At 40.9% G+C, this 9,474-nt stretch overlaps 1 pseudogene; it reads right to left on the reverse strand.

Annotated features, from left to right (window-relative positions):
- Positions 1 to 4,850: 4,850 nt before the first annotated feature.
- On the reverse strand, positions 4,851 to 7,058 carry LOC140502695 (actin-related protein 2/3 complex subunit 1A pseudogene; annotated as a pseudogene).
- Between the last annotated feature and the right edge of the window lie 2,416 nt (positions 7,059 to 9,474).

A 9,474-nucleotide genomic window follows, 5' to 3' on the forward strand; every position in this document is an offset into this window, starting at 1 on the left:
AAGAGGTTGGGGTGGTTTTATCTAATGCCATTGGCTTGAGCCGCCCCAGTGTGATCTCCCTTCTGAGATTATCAGTTGAGAATCAAATTAGTCAGTGAACTTCAAGTAGTTTTTTAAGAAAGGAAGATTTACTAAGGAGTACTTAGAAAGGAGTCACATAAAACTAGTTGGTTGTAATGGCGAGCCAAGTAGGATCTTTTGCTGTTTTTGTTTTAGTATAATCAAGTACCTCTGATTGAATAATGCGATTGAAGATCTTTTCCACTCATTAATGGACCTGGGAAGATTTATAGGAAGGTCAACACATTTTGTTAACAAGGCACTGGCTCTCAAGGGTTGTGATGCCCTCTGCCTCTAAAAAATGTATAAATACTCTGAGTTGAGGTTTTATTGGCAAGATTTTTCTCTGTCAAAGGTCAATCAATCAATCAATCAATATTTATTAAGTGCCTACTATGTGCTAAATGCTGGGTTTAAAAAGGTCAAGGTCTCCCTACTGCATCCTGAGTCATCTCCAGTTGTTCTGATCTATATCTGGTCACTGGACCCAGATGGCTCCAGAGGAGAAAGTGAGGCTGGTGACTTTGCACAGCCTTCCCCAACTTAAATCCAATTCACTTCCAAGTCATGGCATCACCTTCCCAATGTCATGGTCCTCTTTGAGAATGAAGGACAAAAAGCAAGTTCTGGGGATACAGAAAAGAGACAAAAAGACAGTCCCTGCCTTAAAAAAACTCACAGGGAGACAACAGACAAACAAATATGTACAAACGAGTTTTATACAGGAAAAGAGGAAATAATCGAAAGAAGGAAGACTCTAGAAGTAAGAGGGCTTGGGAAATGTTTTCTGCAGAAGAATGGATTTTAGATGGAATTTGCAGGAAGCCTGGGAAGCCAACAGGTAGAGATGAGGAGGGAGAACATTCCAGGTATGGGATACAGCCTGGGAAAATACCAGAGAGATGGAGTTTCTTGTGTGAGGAACAACAAGGAGTTTGGTGTCACTAGATCAAATAGTATATGGCACAGAGTAAGGTATGAGACTAGAAAGACTGGAAAAGTGTATGTGACAAGGCAGGTTATAAAGGCTTTTTAATGCTAAAGAGAGGATTTTGTGTTTGATCTTGAAGGCAGTGGAGTGGAGGTAATAGAGGATTACGTGGTTGGACCTATGATTCAGTAAAGTCACTTAGATGGCTGAATGGAGGATGAGCTGGAGTGGGAAGAGACTTAAGGCACATAGCGTCTCTAGCAGGCTATAGCAATAGACCATTCATGAGCTAGGTGGCACAATGGATAGAGTGCCAGGTCTGGAGTCTGGAAGACCTGAGTTCAAATGTGACCTCAGAAACTAGCTGTGTGACCCTGGGCAAGTCACTTAACCCTTCAGTTTCCTCATCTACAAAATGAGCTGGAGAAGGAAATGGCAAGCCACTCCAATATCTTTGCCAAGAAAACCCCAAATAGGGTCCAATGAAAACTTGCACGTGACCAAAAACAACTAAAGAACCACAAGAACAAAATTCATGAGTTTATGAGGGCCTGCACCCTGGAGGGTGGTAGCAATACAGAGGAGAGAAGGGGGCATATATGAGAAATGCTGTGAAGGTGAAATCAATAGACCTTGGCAACAGATTGGATATGGGAGGTGAGAGATATTGGAAAGGCAAGAACGACACCTGGTTGTGAGCCTGAGACAACTGGACGATGGTGGTGCCTTGCACAGTAATAGGGATGATGACAATATGGACATTAGGAGGGAAGGAGAGAGGGTTTGAGGGAAAGATGCCTACAAGACATCCAGTTTGAAATGCTTAAAAGGCAGTTGGAGATATGGACGCTGGAAGAGTTTAGGGTAGGATAAGTGTATTTGAGAACTATGGCATAAAGGTGGTAATTAAATCAATGGAGCTGATGATGTTACCAAGAGAAGTAGTTTAGAGGGAGAAGAAAAGAAGGCCCAGCACAGAAACCTGTGGGACACTTCCATAAGAGAGTGCAACCTGGATGAAGACCCAGCAAACGAGACTGAAGAGGAATAGTCTGATAGGTAGGAAGAGAAATGGGGGAAAGATGCATGGAAAACCTAGAGGAGAAAAGGGTAATCAACATGTTAAACGTGGCAGAAAGTCAAGAAGAATCAGTATTGAGAAAAGGCCATTGTATTGGGCAATTAAAAGGTCATTGGTAACTTTGGAGAGAGCAGTTTCTATGGAATGGTGAGTTTGGAAACTAAATTGTAAGAGTTTTAGAAGTGAAAAAGAGGAAGGAAAGCAGGGCCATCTATTGTAGATTACCTTCAAAAAGGAGTTTGGCCACAAAGGGCAGACAAAATAAAGGATGAAAGTGGTGATGGCAGGCTCAAGTGAGGATTTTCGGTAGTTAACATGTTCATAGGAAGTAGAGAAGAAGCCCAGGGAGAGACTGAAGATAAGTGATAGAGTGGGGATGATAGAGGGGGCAATCTGTTGGAGGAGAAAGGATGGTACGAAATCGATTGTACAGAGGGAGGGGTGGGTCTTGGTAAGGAGCAAGGTCATCTCTTCACATGAGAGGAGGTGAAGGAGGAAATAGTGGTAGAAGGTGAGGAAGAAGGAGACCTGGGACCTTTCCCTCCCACACAAAACCCCTCTTACTTTCTATCCCTGAAGGCAGCTCCTTCCCAGGGGGTTCAGCTAAAATTCTGATCACTTTAATTTTTGAATTCCCTTTCCTGGCTAACTCAATGCTTTAATACTGGAGCCAGAGAGTGTAATGAATTCCCTCAACCAGCTGTATCATGCCTCTTGTGTAATCAGATGGTTTTCAAAGGTGTTTTTTTCCCCTACCCTTAAGATCTATGATTGATTGCAACAAATGTGTTATCACCTAGTTAGGGTATATAATGGTAATAATGATGACAATTGTAACATTTATATAGGCTTACAGCAAGTGCATAATAATTATTACCCCATTTGATTGATTGTCACAACCACCTGGGAGGAGGTTGTTATTATCTTCCCAATTTACAGATGAGTAAACTGAGGAAAACAGGTTAAGTGACTTGCCCAACGTCACACAGCTAGTCAGTATCTGAAGCTGGATTTGAACTTCCTGACTTCAGTCTCCTGAACATTATCTGCTGTGTCTCTTCACGGCTGTGGTTTTGATCCTATCCAACAACCACTATCACCTACTTGACAGATAAATTACACAACTTTCCTTATTTTGGTAACACAAAGCTTGCTAACTATACAATGTCAAAAAGGATTCTGAGTTGAGAACTAAAAATGAAGGGGAATGAATCCATCCAGTCTGTCAGCTCCCTGACAGAAAGGGGACGGTGCCATGTTTCTGTATGGCAGATGGGTTCTCTGCTTGAGCCTGGGTGTACTTTGCCTTGATACTGACTCTTGGAAAGTGGTTGCTTCAATTTAAAATAAAATTTGAATAGCATACCACCTTAACTACTACTTAAGAAAACAAAAACTGATTTTTAAGAAAGGCTGCAATAGGCATTTACAAAAAGTCATGAGGTAGAAGATGAAATACTGCTTCTGGAGCATCCTTCTGTATCTCCCCTCCCTGCTGAAATGTAGGGGCCTCAGAAAACTGCCCTGGATTCAAGGGGTACTCTTGGCCTATATCCATTTCAATCTGGATGTTGTGCTATCATCTCAAATCAGCATGCCCAAAACAGAACTTATCTTTCCTCACTGAAAGTCACCTCTCTTCTGAAACCCCCATCCCCCTCTTTGTCCAGGGTGGTGCCATCCTTCCAGCTACCCAGGTTCAAAACCTCCATGTCATTTTCACATCTGATTAGTTACCAAGTATTTTGGAACCTATTCTCACAACATCGATTTCTTTTTCTAGTCTTTCTATGGCTTTTCCAGTTTAAAGAATTTTTTTTAAATTCAATTTTATTTTATTCTCAGTTCTTAATTCTCTCTATCCCCCCTTCCTCCCTTACCTGCTGAGAAGGCAAGAAAAACAAAACCCATTACAATATGTATAGTCTTGCAAAACAAACTGTTGCTTTAGCAGGAAAGAAAAGAGAAAGAAAAGAAGGAAGGAAGGAAGGAAGGAAGGAAGGAAGGAAGGAAGGAAGGAAGGAAGGAAGGAAGGAAGAAAAGAAGGAAAAAAGAAAAGAAAATTGCACTGATTCCATCAGCTCTCTATCTGGAGGTGGATAGGAGGTTTCATCACGAGTCCTTTGGAACTGCACTCACATTGAATTAAAAACAAATCTCTTGTCTGATTGCCATCATCCCCCACCTTGGGGTGAGGAGGGGGTTGGGGTAGGATAGGGCTGACATTTGCTGGCAGGCATTTGGCAGAACCTCAAGATTCTCCCCCATTCTATGGAAAGAAGATAGGGACAAATAGTGAAGAGGGAGGACAACTAGGGACAATAATCCCAATGCTTTACTAGAACATGACACATTTAATAATACCTAATATTCATATAGCACTAACTCTACCCAATGCACTGCACTAAATGCTTTACGAATATTATCTCACTTGATATAGCAACCCTGTAAATCAGGTCCTCTTATTATCCTAATTTTACAGTTGAGGAGACTGAGGCAAACAGACGTTAAGTGATTTGCCCAGGATCTTATAGCAATAAGTGTCTGAGTCCGCATTTGAACTCAGGTCTTCCTGAATCTAGGCCCAGCACTCTGTGCAACATGGAGCCAACTAGCTGCCTGAATCCAAGGGATAGACAAGAATTATAACGAGGATCTGAAGACTGGGAGGTCGATACAGGGAAAACATTATAAAGGAGAATATTAGGCATGATGAAATGATGATTTGTCTTTTACCTGCCTCTGTATCCAGGATAGCTATTTTTATGGTGTCATTAACTAGCCATCTTCTTTTGCATCATCGTTGTCATGGACCCAAATATCTATAGGTAAAAGAGTGTTAACAAAAGTCTGGTCAGGCCCAAAACTGGGTAAAGAAACAGGATTCTCCAGAGTAGGTTACAATATAGCAACTAGGTAGTGCATTGGATAGAGTGGTGGGCCTGGAGTCAGGAAGACCTAAATTCAAATCTAACCTCATAGATTTACTTAGCAACCTTGGGTAAGTCATTTAACCTCAGTCTGCCTTTGGTTCTTTATCTATAAAATGGGGATAATAATACTACCTAGTTCCCAGTGTTGTTGTGAAGACCAAATAGGATATTTGTAAATCACTTAGCAGTCAGTGCTATATGAATATAGGTCAGTGCTATAGAAATATTAATTATTATTTTTATAAAGGAAGTTTCTCAGAAACTGCTAAGCAACTCAAAACCTTTCAATCCAGAGAGGACCTGCTTTCTCTCTGGAGACCTTTCTAGACTTGAGATTTTCACATTAAAAGTAACTATGATCAAGCATTAGGTTAAGAGCCGGTGTCCCCTTGCAGGGACCAGTTGCCTCTACCTGGAAGTCAAAGGAAGGGAGTTGTGAATCTTCTTCTCCCCAGCTCTAACCCATCAAGAGGTGGCAGGAAGACAGACTAACACCTCCTGGTGCTACTGAGGGGAGCCATGACACCTTCCCCTTGCCTAACCTACCCTCCATGCCCAATGCCCAATGCCCATCAGGTACCCCACCAGGTAGATTTCCATCCCATCTCCCCACATCCTTAACATTGCTGGAGTGTCTAAGAGCCTACTCCACTTTAACCTTTAACCTTTCTCTTGGTAGGGGACCATCTTTCTCTGAGGTCCCTGGGGCCTTGCCATCTACTCTGCTATGTTTCCCCCCTAAATACTTCCTGATGTTTTCATCTTCTGTGAGCTGAGCACGAATATGGACCCTCCTTTACACATGGTCTTATCCTGTTTGAGAGCAGAGACTGACTCCATTTTCTGTCCATAGCTCTAGAGCTCAAGATAGGGCTTCATAATTCATAAGCAATTTTAAAAAATGTTGTTCCATTCCATTCACTACTATACAAAGCTATTCGTTCTACATTTCCCCTGTTCTTTATACCTTTGCCACAAGGCCAAATAAAAGAGAGTTTCTGCCTCTGCCAGTTATTTCTCCCTGAAAAGTCACAATTATTGGTTGAGCTCCATATGTCCCAGGAGTACAAGGGCAGCACTGCTGAGGAGTTCTCTTGCAGAGGACTTTGTTGAAAAATAAATTAATTTTTTTAATTAACAAAAATTTATTCTTCCTCCTACCTCTCCCCCACACCATTAGAGAAAAAGAAAATCCATATAACAAACATACATCAAGCAAAACAAATGACCTCATTGACCATGTTCAAAAAATGTCTATCTCATTCTTTACCCTGAGTCTGTCACCTCTCTGAAAAGAGATAGGTAGCATGCTTTACCCGTCAGTCTTCTGGAATTATGTCTGGTTATTTTACTGAGGGACTGAATCATTTTATTGATTAGAGTTCTTAGGTCTTTAACCCAACCACCGCTTCCCATACCAACAAACTCTGATATCCTGAGTTGACTGAAAGGCATCCCGTAGAGTACTGACTGGTACTGATCCCATATTGGTATCCCATAGAGTACTGACTGATTTTTCATCAGCTTTTTTAATGTAGACAGAAACAACTCTGCATTTGAAGTCACAAGATCCAGCAGCCAGCAAAACATTTTTGGGATGCCAGTCCAAACTAAGGACAGTAGAACAAATTGACTTTTTTATGTGTTTGCTCACCCACTAGCCATTTTCAGACTCAAAGTAGCACATGGGAATCAGTCGAGCTCCACTACCTATGGCAAATATTTATTCTCCAAGGGAGACCATTTCACAAAGGTGGCTGCATGGTTAACACTCAGGATCACCAGGATTGGTTTCCGTAAGCCATCTTTCTAACTCCAAACATAGGCACTATAGTCTGCACCACAAGTTGCAATTTGATCACTCTTGGGAGCCCAGTCAATTACCTGTGATGTGTCCATTGTGTTCCTTCGGTTCATGAGCTTTCACTCATTGGTTCCCATTCTTCTTGCAAATGTGGACTTCACGATTATTAGGGCAAAGGGCAATTAGAGTACTGGCTCTGTTCTAAGCATGGCAGATAATTAACTCTAGTAAAAATTGATGTAAGGACATTATTCTTAGTGTTTTCAAAAGGGAAAAAGCTGGAGGGTACGGATAGGTCCCAGACTGGAGGATTTGTGGACTCTGGTCAGTTGTGGAGAATAAGCTCCAGTAGGCAGCAGGAGGAAGATGGAGGCCAAGCTGGTTTCCTTTTCTTTGATTCTACAAGAGTAGCTGCTATAAATATTTTTATATACATGAATCCCTTTTCTCTTTCCTTGTCTCTTTGAGGTATAGACCTAGAAGTGGTATTCCTGGGGAAAAGAATATACAAGTCTAGTAACTTTGGGGACATATCTCCAAATTGCTTTCTAAATCGGCTGGGGCAATTCACAATTCCACTAACAGCGTGCCTTAACATATCTATTTTCTTAAAGCCCTTCCAACATTGTTCGAAAGGAACAATGACTAATGTTCCTTTTTTATGAACTTTACCAATCTGATGGGCATGAGGTAAAATGTCAAAAACTGCTTAAATTTGCATTTCTCTAATTATTAATGACTTGGAAGCACCTTTTTAAATGTAATTATTAGTAACTTGGATTTCTTTCTTTAAGAGCTTTGACCATCTGTCAATTGGGGAACAGATTCTATCCTAATAATTTTGAGTCAGTTCCTTATATATCTTGGAAATGAGATAACTATCAGAGAAACAATGCAAATTTCTCCCCATCACTGGCTTCCTTTTCTAATTTTAGCTGCACTAATTTTGTTTATATAAAACTTTAAAAATTTTACATAATCAGAATTGTCCATTTTTATTTTCTAGGGTCATTGCAGAGGACTTTTTCAAGAGGCCTGTTTCAGCACCTAAGAAAAAGTAACAGAAGGCTGAAGGAATTATTGCACTAACAAGGGGGAAGGCTTACCAAGACGGGAGGAAAAGAAGAGATGTCAATATAGTAAAGGTAAAGGAGTTCTAAGAACTGAAGGCCAAAAAAGGTGCAAATGGAGGCACTCAGTGCATGGCAAACTGCCCCCAAGAAGTTTCTCCAGTATGCCATAGCTGCCCAAGTCTGAAAAATTAATTGCCACGGCTCTTCTGCCTGTGGGAACTCTCCTTTTCTGGTTTTTCCTGGCTTCCTTCAAGTCTCAGCTAAAGTCTTGCCTTCTAGTCTTAATACTTTTCTGGATTTCAGAAAAATACGCCAAGATCTACATGACCTGATGCAGAGTGAAGTGAGCAGAGCCAGGAAAACATTATACACAGTAACAGCAACGCTGTGCCGTGATCAGCTATGATAGACATTGTTCTTCTTGGCAATACAATATCTATAACAATGTCAAGACTCCTGATGGAAAAGGCTATCCAGTTCTAGAGAAAGAATTATGGAGCCTGACTGGAGACTGAAGCATACTATTTTCACTTTTTTTTATTATTTTTTTCTTTCTCATGATTTTCCCTTTTGTTCTGATTCTTCTTTTACAGCACGACTAATGTGGAAATATGTTTAACATGACCGTACTTGTAAAACCTATATCAGATTACTTGCTGCCTTTGGAAGCTCCAGAGTGAACTAGGTTTAAAGCTTGGTCTTTGAGCAAGAGATCTAGCCAGTAAACCCAAAGGAAAAAAAGGTTCTGGAGCTCATAGATTGGACAACAGAGTAAATGTACAGAGTGAAAATGCAAATTCTAAATAGTAACTGTTTCTCTTTTACCCAGGAACCCTGAGGATCGTCACTCCTAGTTTTGTTTTGTTTTTTATTAATTAAAAGGGGCCATCCCTTGAGTAACTACCTAAAAAGTCCTATTCATTGAACGGGTGTATCTCACCCAAAGTGAGAATGTGATAAGACCTTAACCTAAAATAGCAAGGGTCTCCCATTGTATCCTGGGCTATCTCCAGTCATCCTGATGAATATGAGGCCAATGGAGCCAGATGGCTCTGGAACAGAAAGTGAGGCTGGTGACCTTGCCCAGCCCTCCCTCACTCAAGTCAAAGTCAACTGCAAGTCATGTCATCATCTTGATGTCATGGTCCTCTTCAAGAATGAAGGACAAAGACAATAACCTTGGGAAGGGGAGAGGGGAGAGAGGGAGAAAAATTTGGAACTCAGAATCTTACTATTAAATGGATTAAATTTAATGCCTTTCCATTGAGATTATCTCCAATTTATCTCATATATGTGTAAACTTTTAGTACACAATTATTTTCATGTTGTCTCTTCCATCAGAGTGTGAGGTTGACCCTGGGCAAGTCACTTAACCCTGATTGCCTCAAAAAAAAAAAAAAAAAGGTGAGCTCCTGGACAATAGTGATAGTCTTTTGCTTTTCTTTGTATCTCTAGTGCCTGACACAGTGGGTCCTTAATAAATGCTTACTGATTGAATGACTGACTATAGCCTGAGAAAGTCTTCTCATATATATTTGGGGTTTTTTGGGGGGATGGGGAACAGCTATGATATTCTGAGAGGGGCAGAATGC

The sequence above is a fragment of the Notamacropus eugenii genome, chromosome 4 (assembly GCF_028372415.1).
Source record: "Notamacropus eugenii isolate mMacEug1 chromosome 4, mMacEug1.pri_v2, whole genome shotgun sequence".
In the NCBI taxonomy this organism is placed as follows: Eukaryota; Metazoa; Chordata; class Mammalia; order Diprotodontia; family Macropodidae; genus Notamacropus; species Notamacropus eugenii.